The sequence below is a fragment of the Tyto alba genome, unplaced genomic scaffold (genome assembly GCF_018691265.1).
Source record: "Tyto alba isolate M040663 unplaced genomic scaffold, T.alba_DEE_v4.0 Super-Scaffold_23, whole genome shotgun sequence".
Taxonomy (NCBI): Eukaryota; Metazoa; Chordata; class Aves; order Strigiformes; family Tytonidae; genus Tyto; species Tyto alba.
This window is the reverse complement of record NW_024881297.1, coordinates 11,134,870-11,144,128: the sequence shown is the minus strand read 5'-3', so window position 1 is coordinate 11,144,128 and position 9,259 is coordinate 11,134,870.

Here is a 9,259-nt window from a genome sequence, read left to right as displayed (position 1 = left end):
GGAGAATTTTCGTATTCTCTTAAAGGCTGTAGCTGTTCAAAAGTTTGAAAGCTTGTGGAGTTATTTTGTGCTACTTGTCCTCTCTCTCTCTACCCAAGCTCTCTGCAGAAAGAAGTCTCTGACTTCCTGCCCTTTTGATCACAATGCTTTATTATTTCTAATTTTCAGTCTGTGGGAGGCCACGGAATTTAGTGGTGCAAACTCAGATCTTCCTGCTATGTGACTGTGGTATTGCGTATTAGATGACTGCGATATTACATACGTGTAATAACAGATGTGTTATTTCCATGGACGGGCTCACAAGAGGTTAAAACATGAGGGGCAAGAGAGCTTTCAGAGAGCGAGCTGACTGCGTGGTTGCTTGGGACAACAGGATGGCAATAGATGGGTCACTGCCCTCCACCTTGGTATGCCTGGCTCCAACCCCGCTACGCGCCTGGCCCCGCCACCCTCCCGCTGCCCTCCCGCAGCTCACAACCCCCCTCTCTCACAGCAAGAGAGTGAAACCTCTCTCTTCCTCTCCAGAGGGGAGTGAGCCGAGGTGCCGCGCTCATTTCGCAGCCCTGCCAAGGCACAGCCCAAGGCACAGCGTCGTGAGCACCCTGTCACGCACCCTCTCCAACACTCCCTGCTGGAATCATGTGGCTGATCAAGTGAGCAACAGTTTTACTTACCATGCTGGGTGACCCAGACTTTGTGGACAAGGTGATGGCCTGATCAGTGGACTGGGGTTTTGTTTCCCTCGACCTCTACCTCGGGTTTCAGTGCCTCCAATGAGATGGGAAAAGGTCTTATAGCCAGGGGGGAGAGACAGAGTCCCTTCCTGTCCACAGTAATGTTTCTCAGCCTCCTGAAACTTCCCACTGAACCTTCCCAGCCACCCATCCTTCTTCTGGGCACACAGTCTACCTCTCCTGGAGGTTGCTGCTCCTGAGGATGAAGACAGTCTAAGTCATTCTTGTCCTCATCTGTTGGTAGGCAAATCTTGAGTTTGTCTGCGTTACTGAAAAGACCTGTGCTGCCTCTATACAGAAAATCCACACGCTGGAAATATAAAGAAGGAAATCAACACATTAGAAATATTAAGAAGCAACAAGCATAACAGTGAGTTTTCGTCATCAATACACTTTCTGAAGAAGAAAAAGTCAGTGCTTTGCCAGACAAACAGATACACTGCCTGTGAAGTTACCCGCTGGGTAGAGTGCAATGGTGGTCTTAGATCTTTATGTTCGGTACAACATATTGCATATGGGGTTGTGGGTGAGCTGTTCTCCTTTATGGATAAGCTTCCCCCTTTTGGGGCGCTAATGTGTCAAAAAGAGCTATTTCTTCCTTCTCTCCTTCTGCCTAAAGTGTCAAGCAGCAGCACATTGGAGGAATCATTCTGATTAAACCAAAGAAGTAATTCAATAATGTCTGGCCATGTTACCTGCTTTTATTTGCTGCCAGTCTCTGCTAGCGGTGTAGAACCTGGCACGGGCAGGGTTGACTTGCTGTGAGTCTGGCTAAAAACACCGGTTACCTGCAGGCCAGTCCCGAGCTGCTGGTTTCCACTGTTTGATCAGGTCACAGCAGCCCCCCACTTCCCTCCATCTTCCCACACTCTGAGGAGGTCAGTTAACCACAGTTTACCCCATGTTTTTTCTGTTTGCATCCTTCTCTGTTTTGCATCAGGATTTGGTTTGGATCACCTATTTCTTCCACATACAAAGGAAACACTGACAATACATCCAGCTTCCAGAGGAACAGGAATATCCAGAGGAAGCTTTCAAGCAATCTAAAAACACTGGGAAGAAGAAGCATTAAAAAAACCGAACATTTTTAAAGAGAATTCTAGTAGGTGCTACCCTTTAAAAAAAAAACAACTGTTAATCACTACTTAGCAAAATTATTATTTAAACTGTTTTTTTAACTTCAAAACTCTAAAAGTTTTATTATTCCCTCAGGAAAAAAGCACCAGAGGAACACTTTGTGAAATGCTCACTGCACATAGTGATACCTGAGGCCTACACCAACGTCCCTAGGATGAACCCCAGCGGAGTGCCTTTTCCCTGTAGTATTTGTGTAACAGATACTGGCTGGCAGCAATGCCCATGACTGCCTGCCACAGTTACTGTTCTGGAACAGATTTCAGCATGCAGCAAATGAAGCAACCGATTCAAGATGCCATACCAGCTATGCCATAATAATCTATAAACCCAAATATTTTGTTCCTGAGATTCCAAACCCTTTACCAAAGGCTTACATCTCAAAAACCACAAAGAGCTATCTGTCTGCGAAATCCCAGAGTAGATATGAACAGCTTACAGATGAGCACAAGATTTATACTATAGAAAAAATAGTGACAATAAATCCTTTAAAATATGATGTAATAGTCTCCAATACAGGTAGACGAATCAATAAGTAGAAAATATTTATTTTGGGGTCAAATGTAGCTCTTTCACCTGATCATAAGTTTCCTGTGAACAGTTTTATTTGCGTTTTTTGCAAACTGTGGCATGCTAGTGAATTTTTCATGGTGACTGTTCACATATCAATATTGGAGTTGTGTGGCTGCTCAAGTAAGCAACAGTTTTATTTCTTACTACCTTGGATGACCTTGTGGACAAGGTAGTGGCCTAGTCAGTGAACTGGGATATTGTTACCCTCAAGGAGAGAGCAGCAGGTGGAAGGATAGAGATAGGAGAATAAACAGAAATTTTTAGGAAACTTCAATTTTTGCTTTTAAATACAAGTAGAACATTCTATCTCTTCACCTGTAATTTAGAAATTATGTTTCCCATCATTGATTTATTTTTTTTAATTAAAATATTTGTTTGTGCCTGGATGGGAGTGTGGCATTTCTGTTACACGTCTGAGGAGCTGCAGAAGGGACAAAGCCTCTTAACAGTCCAGCTCCACTGAAAAATGCCAAAGGCTTCATTTTGTGGCAAGGAGAAAGAGTTTTTATCATACTGACTTTTACTGAGCTCTTCAGATTTCATCTGAATTTTGCAGTGTTGGCAAGAATGACTCCATACCCGTCTCAGACTTTTCTCTCCAGTATCCCTCAGATTCATCTCACTGTGTATTACTGACAGCTCTGACTGTCCTCCAGAAGTACTGGAAATAATGCAAGAGAAAAGCAACAATCTCCCTACATTGTGAACCTGATTATTGATGCTTCTTTTAAAATTACATGTAATTGTCCTTCCTTCCCCTTAGCCTGAGATATCCTGAAAAAGCAGCTATGACTCCACTGTCCTCCAGCCATCCTGTTTCTCTTACATGTGTTTAAGTTGTCTCGGACACTGTGTGACCTTAGGGCCAGGCATTTCTCTTTCCCCTGACAGTGGCACCACACGTTCTCTAACCTGCCAGCTCCAATATGATTTTTTCTTTCTGGATTGAGTAGTGCAGAAGCATTTGGAAGATGTAATCGAAGCTCAGGCAATATAGTATGTTCCACTCGCTTAGCTGAGTCAGTCTGCTTTGCTCCACTATGGTGCACTCCTTACAAGATAACAATTCTTGTCAGAAAAGATCAGATTGAGCGTGAAAAAGTTAAGATCTATGGAAGCGATTGTTCTGATGGAGCCTGAGTGCAGTGTGAAAACTCTTAAAATAAAACAAAATAAAATAATGAATCACAGAATCCCAGGTTGGAAGGGACCTCAAGGATCATCTGGTCCGACCTTTCTCGGCAGAAGCACGGTCTAGATAAGATGGCCCAGCACCCCGTCCAGCTGAATCTTAAAAGTGTCCAATATTGGGGAATCCACCACTTCCCTGGGGAGATTATTCACAACTGATTGTTCTCATTGTGAAAAATATTCCTCTTATATCCAATTGGAATGTCACCAGGAGTAACTTGTACCCATTGCGCCATATCTTTTCCATGTGACTCCTTGTACAAAGGGAGTCCTCATCTTCTTTGTAGCCACCTTTTAAATACTGAAACATGGTGATAAGGTCTCCCCTAAGCCTTCTCTTCTCAAGGCTGAATAAACCCAATTCTCTCAGCCTTTCTCCATACAGCAGGCTTCCCAATCCCTTGATCACCTTTGTGGCCTGCCTCTGGACCCTCTCCAGCCTGTCCACATCTTTTTTGTGTAGCGGGGACCAAAACTGAACACAGTATTCCAGGTGTGGCCCGACAAACACTGAAAATCTTGCAAAGAAAAAAAATCCATGTTCCCCTCTTTGGAAGGGCAGAAAAGAGGTATACCTTCCTGTTTGGTATTATGAGGATTTTAAATGCTATAGTGATCTTAGATATGGTTGAGATTGATAAATTAATAATAACGCTAGAAAGACATTTAAATCTCCTTAACTTCAGGCTCTGAAAGACTCAAGCCAAAGCACTAAAGATTTTATAAATAACTACAGAAAGACTACATCTCTCCTGTGTGCTCTGCCTAGACAAGACTGTCCTGTCTTCAGCCCTAAGTGTTTGACTCTGGCTCTCAGATCTTTTAATCCAGTTTGCAATTTTATTAGACCTCCTATTCCTGGTATTGATATAGGCTGAGAATTTTCAAAATACTCAAAAACACTCTACTGAAATAAATAAATTTTAAAAATTCCCATTTAGGGCTGGCATTTACATCTGAGAATATGGTTGCTCTTCTCACTCGTGTGCTAAGGTTTCATCTTACTGAACTTTACATGTCACAAGCATGGCTGTGTACCTCTGAGCTAGTTGTCTAGACTCTTTTTTATAGTCAATGGAGATAAACAAGCACTTCGGGAACACAGTTCACCTAATCAATTTAGACAGCTGTGTTTGGAAGAGATGAAATATGTCCTAGTTGCCTTTATCTCACCAGTGACTGTAGAGAAGGCATAGATGAATAGTGCATATGCAAACCACCACAGTGTAGGTGACAACAGAGAGATGATTCCCAGCCTAGATGACTTGCATGGCTAGTTGGCTTAACGTAGTAGGACTCCCCTTCAGCTGAGGCTGCAGACAAGTGTCGAGATTATGCCTGAAACTGCCCTTACTCTAGCAGAAAGTGTTAGTGTTGTGAAAGGCTTGCATTTCTTATTCTTCCAGTAAGATAAAAGATAAATGTGTCTGTCTGAAAAGCAACTGCATAGAATGAGGGCTAAGCATTTCTGATGGAGGCATCCTGAAGTCTGCAGAGGAGATAATTTGCAGTGGTGCTAATTCTTCTGTGAAGTACCAGGTCCCAAACAATGTGAGTTTGGGCTATAATGTGTCACCCTGTCATCTGAGGACACGTTAGAAAGGCACCTTCTTGCCGTCATCTCTGTTTTGTGGTGGTAGGTCCTATCTTTCCAATGTTCAGAGCCATTTGTGCATTCATTAGATGGATCTCTCCTCAAAAGCATCTTTTGGTTTTACTGCCTAATTTCCCTGGGTTTGACAGTATGTTACCACTGGGTATAAAAGATATTCCAAGACATGTGGTGACTTTAATTTTTGGTTTAAAATATCTTAATAATTTAAATTTTGGAGCAGTGCAGCATAGCTCTTGGATTAATCTGTTAGGAGGAGAGAGGAGCTTCAGATAAACACATCTTAACCCTGCCTGGCATTCAGACATTTTTCCTTCTTTCTTCAGATACTCCTAGGTTATCTTTTGATTTCCCTACTTCATTTTCAAAATGCCAGTTGCAAGGAACTGATTAAGTGTGGAGATTCAAACAAAGAAAAGTAAGAAAAAGCAGAGTACCCAGTCGAGGTAACTTACACGTGTATTATAAGCTGAATTACTGAAATTATTGTATTGTATGAAAAGGCTCTTTAATCAAAATATTCTCTGATATGAGCTTGCTTTTTTATGCTGTAACAGAAACCACCAGCCTGCAGTGTCCTCATATTTGCTGCCTCTTAGCCTTTACTTGCTCTCCAGTATTCTACATTGCAATAAATTTATCTTTTGGAAGGTGTTCAATACATCTTCCACTTGGCATTTTTGGAGGGCAAACAGCGCTCTACCAAACAGCTTGGGTGATGCTTTCTTGACTGTGCATAGCATTGGAGTATCGGTCTCTTATATGATCATGCATTAATTCTTTTAATGAAAACATGGTGATCTATACAGTAATACTTATTTCTATTACAAGACCAAACCAATCGTGTCTGAACTATTAAGTTTCCATTGTGCTGAACTTGTAAAATGCTTCCTAGGTTAGAAAAAGTCCACACATTTTCACTACACGAAGATAGGTACAAAGGTATTGTCATTATGGAGGAAAAATCTAGCTGATTAATTTTTGAACAGCACAGACCTGAGGAAGTTTCTGCATGGCTGACCAACCAGCCAGCCTGCTCCTTCTTTCTTGCCTAGTCTAGAAAGAAAAGGGAAATTCCCTTTCATGCAATAAGGTAGTCAACCGATCCCCTGGCAAAAAAACAGAGGACAAACATTTACCAGTGAATTTCCATTCCAGAAGTGGGAAGGAGAGTTTTCTACAAAAATCACAAAGGAAATCTCAATTTATTACACCAATGCAGAACTGAAAACTGATCCTTTTTTGTATGAGTTCTGCAGTATACCCTCGCCTTTGTTTGTTTACATCAATATTAAAAGGAATAATAGAAAAGAGACAAGAGGTAGCTTAACAGCCAGTAAGCAACCCTAAAGTGTGTGGACAGTCATCTCATTTAATTGCGTCTGTTTTGTATTACTGCCCTCAATCTCTTTGCCAAGTAATCTAAATAACTACAATCTGAAAGAAACAGTAGATAACGTCATCCACAAACTGACCAAAATAACTCTGTAGATTAATTTACCTGGGAATAATTTTGAAATCAGAAGAAAAATATCTGACATGAAAACTAATGTCTAAATGCAGGTTTTTTCAAGCTTAAAAGAGCCTGTCTTTTTTGCACTGATTCACTCTTGCAAAAATACCTAAAGCTGTTTCGGATTTGACATGCAAAATTTTTTATTAAATTAATTTTTATTAGGTCTTTTATTAGAGTGGTAAGTCTCTTGTGTCATAAGAAGAAATTTTGTTTTCACATGCAAGCGGAGGGCATAGAAGAGCTTAGGGATCACTGTCAGGAGCTACAGCTGACTGACTGCAGTGTGAAACTGGAGAGGAACACGTAGGTTTTCATACTGTAATACAGAGTTGGGAGCTGTAGCGAGCGCTGTCTCATTACATGAGTCCAGAATTTCTAAGCTATTTGCATGGGAAATTAGCATCATTTTTATTCTTAAAATCAAACCCATATGAATTTAATCTCCTCTTCTATCAGCTCCTGTTTTCTTTGTCAAGGCGGCTTGGCAGACAAACCAGCGGCAAACGGATTTCCACATGACCTACTTTATCTGGTGAGATACACGAACAGTCTCCTCCAAAATTTTGGAGAACCTATTTAAAACACTTCAGAACGCACCCGTGAGAGAACACAAAGTCCACGGGGGAATCCAGGCGTCTTGCACGTGCTCGTGGGAGGGAGGTGGTAACGGAGGAACCCCGGGCTCGGGCGCAGCCGGCTGGAAGGTGGCACAGGCACCGTGACCGCGCGTGCGGCCGCCAGCCTGCCCGCCGAAGCGCATTTCATGTCGCGATTTGTGTGCTGCGTCGCGATACCTGACCACAAAACGGGCCCTGTTTTGGACGGCAGTGGCTGCTGCGGGATTCCGAAATGGTGCGGGAGCCGGGTCTGAAGCGGTTTCGGCGCTGCAGGTGGCAAGGACGGATCCCTTCTGAGCTCCCTTCTCCCGCTGCTCTGCTGGGCACGTCCTCTTCGTGGCCACCAGCAGCTTGCTTTCTAAAAATGGGGGAAAACCCCCTCTGTAACCCAACTGGCTGCAAAACGGCTGAGGGCTGTTGATTGTTTTCTTGCTGCTAGTAAAAAAACAAAACAAAACAAAACAAAACAAAAAGAGGGTCTAAAGCAAGGGAACCTGTTTTGGAAAACAAGGTGGCAACTCCTCATGAGCACCGACTGTCTGCAAAGCAAAAGAGCAAGACTGATCCTGGTTGGCACAATGAGGGCTCTGCAGCTTTTTAGGCCATCACTAAGACACTGGAAAGGCAAAGAAAATCCTTTTTCCTCCAGGATTGGCCCTATACAGAGACATGGAAGACCTCCATAGTGCAATTAATTGAGCTCAAAGGACCTTTATCCTCTGGGCTTCTTGCGTAACAGCATGCTTGTACAGAAATAACCTGCAAGGACAAAGTGAGGGGCAAGGGTGGTCGTGTCCTGCCATTGGGTTGCAGCCGCCCCACAAGCAGTGACTGCCTCAAGGGGTATTTGGTATTTCCAAGCACAAGCCAAGCTGCAGGAGAATTTCAAAATGGAGCACACTTAATGTTGCTTAAACTTTCAGAACAAAACTGTAGCAGACAAACTAGCTGAAACATTCGTTATTGACAGAGGTCTTTGCGACTTTTATCCTAATTTCAGGAAATTATGCCCTAGCCTAAGCTGGCCAAGGGTAAGGATTTTTCTACATGGAGAAACTGGCTGGCGTAAGTATTTCAGTTGTGCCCGCTAACCTCTCTCCATAGACAGTTTTACAGATGTAAATACACAGATGTGAAGAGTCAAACCTAAATAGCGTGCTATTTATGCATTTCATGAGTGTTCTGAATTGCATCAGTTTACCCTCATGCAGGGTATCTAAATTATGAACTGCAGAGCATTGCTGGTTATACACAGAAATCCACGGTATTAATGTTCTTGGGAAGAGAGGTACAGCTACATGCAGCCCTCTCTTGAAATGATTAATGAAAGTGCCGGCGGAACTGTGAACAGGTAACTCAAACGGTTGAGAGCAGAAAAGGAGATCTACCACCTGTACTAGAAAGGGAGCAGTCCATCAGACAACATCTTAACTAGTCATTTGGAAATCTTTCTTTGTTGTACTATATTTTCTTCAATTCAGCTATCCAATAAATATTTTTTATGCCCATTGTTGGAGCTTGTGATTAGCCTAAACAACAAGGTATGGTCTAAAAAGCGGGTTTTATTACTTCTTATTTATCACTATCCTTGATATTAACTCCTTTTCCCTAACCTACTATTTATCAGTATATGACAGGGATGAAACCCACACACAGAATTTGTCTCTGGATAGATATTTACAAGCAAATGAATTGACAAACAAATATATGACAAATATATGAAAACTAATGACGGACTCCGGGCTAACACTGGTTTCAGTGTGTTTTAAAATACAAATGTAATGTTTCGAAATTTGACCTCAGGGACAATTTTGTGTCTTTGGACCAGGTAACTTGTTTGGTTAGTGCCTCCATAGAGTTTGCTTAAGCCAAAAGACTCTGG